This window comes from Silene latifolia, chromosome Y, assembly GCF_048544455.1.
Source record: "Silene latifolia isolate original U9 population chromosome Y, ASM4854445v1, whole genome shotgun sequence".
NCBI lineage: Eukaryota > Viridiplantae > Streptophyta > Magnoliopsida > Caryophyllales > Caryophyllaceae > Silene > Silene latifolia.
The window spans coordinates 383953849-383960981 of NC_133538.1; positions in this window are offsets into that span (position 1 = coordinate 383953849).

A 7133-nucleotide genomic window follows, 5' to 3' on the forward strand; every position below is an offset into this window, starting at 1 on the left:
TGAAAAACTAGACAATCAAAGAAGCATGCTCTGACAAGGTGTGGCTGCAAGGCACACATGAGGTTGAGAACCTGTCCAACAACAGACGCCAGACCGGCTGGATATATTGTGGACGTCTTTATAGACATTCACAATCACTCTCTTTAGTCTGTCAAAAATAGAGAATTCCAAAAGCTGTCAAGGGACGTCCATGATTACATTAAGAGGACCATTATTGAACATACTAAGTTAAACATAGGTCCAACATTAAGCTTCATAATTCTCAAGGAATACTCAAATGGTTATCAGAATATCGATGCCTCTTTGCTAGACTTCAAAAACTTCAAACGAAATATCAAGTGTTATAATGGGGATAAAGATGCCAAAATGTTCATTGGGCATTTCAAAATGCTTGCTGAAACAAAGGGGTTCTATTTTGCTTATGACGAGGATGAGAACAAATGTTTGACGAAGGTTATCTGGGCTGATAAGGAAGGCATAAACAACCACAAATTATATGAAGACACGATCACGTTTGACCCTACTTATGGGACAAACAAATATTTCATGGTGTTTACTCCGTTCATGGGAGTAGACCACAACAAGAAAACAGTGACATTTGCGGCTGGATAACTTGAATTTGAGAGTCAGGAATCATTTGAATGGATTTTTACAAAATTTCTGGAAGCAATGGGGCAGCAGCAACCGCAGTGTATACTAACCGACCAATGCCCGGGAATTAAAAAGGCATGCCCAAACGTTTTAAAGAATTCTGTGCACAAGTACTGCATGTGGCACATCATGCAAAAACTGCCTGAGAAGGTGGGAAGAGCAATCTGCAATAACACGGATTTTATGACAGACATAAATGTTGTTGTTTGGGATGTTGACTTAGAACCAGAAGAATTTGAACAAAACTGGCAAACCGTTATTGAAGCACATGGTATGCAAAACAACTGCTGGTTAAAGTACGTATTCTCAATCAGACAAAAGTGTATATCGGCTTACTTTCGCGATCTGCCTCTAGGTTGTTTGCTGAGGATAACCCAGAGATCTGAAAGTTCAAACAGCTATTTCAAACGGTTTGAAAGCTATTTTGGAACCCTTGTCGAGTTCTGGATGAGGTACAATTCTGCAATAGAACAACAAAGGCATTCACAAAGGCGGATGGGCACTGCCAACGATCATAGTATGCTCGAGAAAGTAGGACCAATGAAGGTAGAGATGCATGCATCACTTGAGTACAGACATCCTATCTTTACAGACTATCAGAAGGAAGTCAAACATGCGATATGCAACATGGGGGTCGGGGTTTGACAATAGTACGGATAGTGGAGTATCATGATGTTTATGATGGACTGAAGCAGAGAAACTTCCGAGTGGAATTTAACATCCAAACTAACAACAGCAAATATGCATATAAGCTGTTTGAGAGGCATGGCATTGTCTGTCGACATATACTGTGGGTGTGGAATGGTAGGCAGGTATACAAGATACCTGAGCCTTATGTCCTTGCTCGATGGATAAAGAAATCCCACAGATCAATTATCCAAGATCAAACTGGAAACGTCATAAAAGACATTGAGGAAGCTGACATCAAGAAAGCTAAGATGTCAAAGGTTTGGTCTGAGATTTATGCAACTGTCGGGGTGATGGACACTTATGCTACGGTTAAACAAATGAAGCAACTGCAGAAAACCCTGAAACAGTTCAGGTAGAACATCACAGGCCCAATTGAACCGAAAACTAAAAGCCAGGAAATCGAGGATTTTCTTGGCATCACAGCTTCAAATGATATTGACCTTCGACCGCCAAACAAGGCTAAGAATAAGGGAATTGGCAAAATATTGAGGTTGTCGAAAGAAAAGGCCAAGAGCAAGCCAGAAAAGAGGAAGCGAAGATGCGGTAACTGCAAGAAGTGGGTAAACCACAATAGTAGAACTTGTAATCTTCGTTTTGCTGAAAGTCCCCCTTCTGATGACGATGATGAAGAAGAATCAGAAACTGAAGAGGTATGAATCTGCACTATTATTCTCTTATTATTCTAATGTTATCCTGTTATTATGCTGTTATTCCCCTATTATTATGGTGTTACTCTGTTATTCTGCTGCTGTTCTGTTATTCTGCTGTTAATGTGTTGTTATTTTGCTCTAATTGTTACGTTACCACAATGACAAATAGTAAAGTAAAAATTGCAGGAATATGAATCGGATGCATGAACTGAGAAAGACACAAGAGACGCAAAAGACAAGGGCTATGATGAAGACCTCGCCTAAACGTCAAACGCTTTTACTATTTGTCATTGTTTGAATTATATTTTATCCTAAAATGTTACTATATAATAAAGTGAGACCTACATTATATGAGAATTATTACTAGTTAATTTACTTTTTTTTTTAAATCTTATCTGATGGTCTTCCACAAACCAACCATAAATAAAACTCCATTTAACACTACAATAATAGTTGAATAACAGATTAATATTATTAATTAAAGGCAGTTAAACTTTTCAGTTTTCACAACAGTTACCTAATCTAATCTAATTAGAAAAAACTGTTTGTATCTCACAAACACCTATAAATAGTTCCATTGGGAAAAAACGCAGACTGAACATTTCATTCCAAAAAACCTCTTTATCTCCTTTGCAAAAGGTACTTTCTTATCTTTCTATTTTTATTTTTCTTTGGTTACACTATATTGGATACTGCAGAAAGGTAATTTTCTTTCTTCTGGTTTGCTTTGCTTTTGGTTGAAATATTTTGAACATCTTTTTATAATGCAAAAAGGTTCATACTTCCCATGGTGCAGAATGAGTGACGTAACTGACGATAACCAAAGGTCTCCAACTAGGGAGGAACCGATGAAGCGAAACAGAAAATAGAGTCACTTTCAATAGAGTTGATCGATACACGAACAAATGTAGAGACAACAGAAAACCGTGAAGAGGCCTTAATAATAGAGCTCGAAAACGTTAGAGCACAATTGAAGGTTGTTGAACTTCACAATGAACGTATGCGTAGACAATTGAAGGAAAAGAAAAATAGGAACTACACAGCAGCCGACATGGATAATCAATTTATCGCTGGTGTGAATGCTTTGCAGAAGTCTTACGCAGAAGTTTATCCTTCAATCTCTGACAATTGGACACCAATTCTGAAAGCCATGGAACTTGTGGATGGATACAAAAACCCTTTTAAAGATGAGTCAGTGGAAGTTGAGAGCGCTGTGCAAGGACCTGCGCACAGGCGTCAGAGAACAGAATAAAGATATAAAAATCTATCCATGATGGTCCAGGGTTCCTACTTTAAAATATTTGTTTAAAATATTTTTTGCTTCAAAAATAATGTTTTTAATATCTTAGAACGTTGATGTTTATTGTGTAACTACTATGCTCCAAATTATTGTTTATGTGTAATGTTTAACTACTACTTGCAGAATAACATTGGAATAACAGAAGTCCTTATCAGAATAATAGTGCAATAACAGTAGAATAATGGTGGAATAACAATAGAATTACAGTAGAGTACGACCGCCATTTACAGTTGAATAGAAAATGGATAGTGTTTGAACAAAGTAAAAGTAATACGAAAACTGAATTAAATTAGAATAACACTGGAATAACAGTAGACTAATAGGGGGATAACAACAGAATAAACTATTTATTATGCGGAATAATAGTGCAATAACAGCAGAATAACGGTGGAATAACAATAGAATTACAGTTGAGAAAAAACCGCCATTTACAGTTGAATAGACATGGATAGTGTTTGTAGAAAGCAAAAGTAATAGGAAAGCTTAATTAAAGTAGAATAACAGTGGAATAAATGTAGACTAATAGTGCAATAACAGCAGAATAACTGCTCATTATGCGGAATAATACTGCAATAACAGCAGAGTAATGGTAGAATAACAGTGGACTAAAAGCAGTCTAAACGACTGCATTTACACTTGAATAAAAATGAATTGTTTTAACAAAATAATGTTAGACTAACAGTGGAATAATGCGGACTAACAGTGGAATAAACTAGTCCTTATGCAGAATAATACTACATTAACAGCAGAATAATGGTTGAATAACAGTGCAGTAAAAGCATTCTAGACTACTGCATTTAGAGTTGAATAAAAATGGATAGTGTTAACAAAATAAAACTAACATGAAAGCTGAATTAAAAGTAGAATAACAGCAGTATAAACTACTACTTATATAGAATAATAGTGTCATAACAGCACAGTAATGGTTTAACAAATAGCTGACACTAGTAAAGCACAACACCAGCTTCACAAAAGTGCGCTAAAATTAACTTTAGAAAAACGATAACACTACTTCAATACCAGATGCCAAAATACATATCAAATACTTAATCTGACTCTACTGGATACACAACAGTCAACGGTACAGCATTCACTACGGCGCCTGAATCTTCACTTGTACTAAAAGATTTGGGTTTCAACTTGTTCTTAGCTGACGCCAATCCCAAGGTCTTAGGCCTCTGATTCTCACAAGACTGCACCTTATAAAGGACTAACTGCCTATAGGCATTGATATCAGCCAAAATCAAAGAAGCCGATATTTCTACGCAATAGCTTCGACGAGCTACTTTGCTGTGAATATTGGACTCAAATACGATGCCACCATATTCAGCCATTGCATACAACAAAAAAAAGCCAGACTTGGTATCCAGCGGTTCCTTCTTTTTCCATCTAAATGGCACATCCACAACTTCAAAGTTGCGACAATCTTTAGCCTTCATAACATTATTAAACTCCAAAAACACATGCATATGGTCTGCCACAATCTCTGCTAGTCTTCTATAGTCGGATAAATTTTTGCCCTCATAAGACGTGTTGTCCAAAAAATCAATAGTTTCATTGATAAAGTTGATGCAGAAACAAGAGTAGTGATCATTTGCTCCTTCCATCATCCTCCTCATGAAGGCCTTCACTTCATTTTCTAATGCTTAAGGACTGCAGATGAATAACACTAAGTAAGAATTTTTTTTCAATGGAATGAAGGGAGAGCTGCAAAAAGATATTTTATCAGTCACAGGTTTTCAAGAAGGAGAAATGCCCTTTAGATACTTGGGAGTTCCTATTCAGCCTGGCAAAATCTCTAAAAAGGATTGTAGTAGCCTTGTGGAGAAAATGGTGACAAGAATCAGGAGCCTTGGAGCTAAAAAGCTTTCCTAAGCAGGTAGGGTTGTCCTCATCAACTCTGTTCTTAATACTCTCTATAACTATTGGGCTGCCATGTTTGTTATCCCCAAAGCTGCCATTAAGAGAGTTGAGGCCATATGTAGAAATTACCTATGGGATAGTTCTACTGAATATCACAGAGTCCCTGTGGGGTAATATCCGTATAAAACCCTTAAAATTTAGGACTATAACGCAAATTTTACATGTGATAATTGTCATAAAACAAAATTACAAGAGAAAACGATAAAGCATAAGAATTAACCTCGGTCCTAGAGAATTCGGCCTAAGATAGAAATCAACGTAGATTTCCTCCTAATCGATGCACCCAAGACCGTCTGAGACTATGCCCTTGTGATAGAATGTACTCTCTAATTGCCTTGCAATATTGAGAGAGTTTTATGTGAGTTTTGCTAGATGTGAGATCTGGGTTATTGAGAGAAAAATGTTCTCAAAAACCCTAATTTTTCTTTCAAAATGAATTAGGTTACAAAAGGAGAGAAAGCTCTCCTTTTGTTCTCTTGGTTCGGCCAAACCGAGTGCACCATGGGGAAGTGGGCTTTCACTTCCTCTTTATTTTAACTCGTGGTCCGACTCGAAAATGCTAAATGTATATGACGCGATTTTATTATAAATCGTCATCGGTTATCGGTTATTAAAATATCGTCTAGTAACATGAATTAGTCGATATAATAATACATGTCCGATAATGACAATATTGTATAATTAATATATTCAATATACATTAATCAAATATAATCGTTTATATTTAATTTACGAATTAACTGCTTAATTCGCCTTAGCCATTATTATTTAATCCGTATTAAATAAAATAGCTCAACATCGCGTTTGACTAATTATTAGTCAATAACTCCGACTAACTGCTTAGTCATATTAGGCATCAACATGACTGTATTTTCATACCGTCACATCTCTCAAACGTATCCTATAGGTGTGACTTTTAGGGACCAGTTGATCACCGCCATCTGTATGACAATAACGTCAAACTTATCTAGCAAGCCAACCGTTATTGATAAACGTGGACCAACTGATAAAAATACAAAAGTATACCCTTTGATCCTTTTAGAGATTTAAATGTTATTGCACTAACTGTAGAGGACACCAGCCCCAACAAGCTCCCACTTGTCCGTACAAGTGTATGTATAATAACGTTATCCGCACTAACTGGAGGACACGGCTCCAACAAACTCCCACTTGTCCGTACAAGTGTATGTGCGATAACCGATTCTCATATTCATTTAAAATTTCTCCCACTCAATGTAAAACAATTTGCAGATCCGGATCCGCAAAGGTCGTATTTTACAATCGATCTGTATCAAGAGTGGTTTCCCCGACTAGAGAGTAACTCAACTGATAAAACGAATTCGTATTCGAGCATGGCCATGCATTTCGATTCTGACTCCTCGAGTGGCCCTGAGAAATATCGAGTACCTGATAAAGGCTGAATATTTCCTTCAACTCGACTCCTTCCGATCTAAGCACAGCATGAAATGACCCAGAAAAAATCTACTTGGCCCCCTGTTACGGATGACCGTGAGAAAGAAACCAAAGTCACCCAAAATCTGTCTTAGTCTCAAGAGACAGTCGAGAGTCAAAAGAATCGACTCTTAGGATCACCATGGAGGTCCTATCCACGACCTGGCACCGAATGTTTGAAAACATTTAGGACTCCACGTCGATGTCACAATTGTGTCCTACGAGATATCCGTATAAATCGCCTCTGTGATTGGTCAGTCAACCTTTTGACTTATGGCTCGTTGAACCCACCATCAACCAAATTCACAAAATAATTGCCAGAGTTATCAGCTCACGTGGGCAATTAAGGACCAAAAATATAATGTTTGTTCAGTTCACTTTGTGGTGTTCAAAATTGTCGTACAAATCCACATGAAAAACAGAATATATAAATATGAAAACGATGATGTCGTATAGAGTACAAAAGA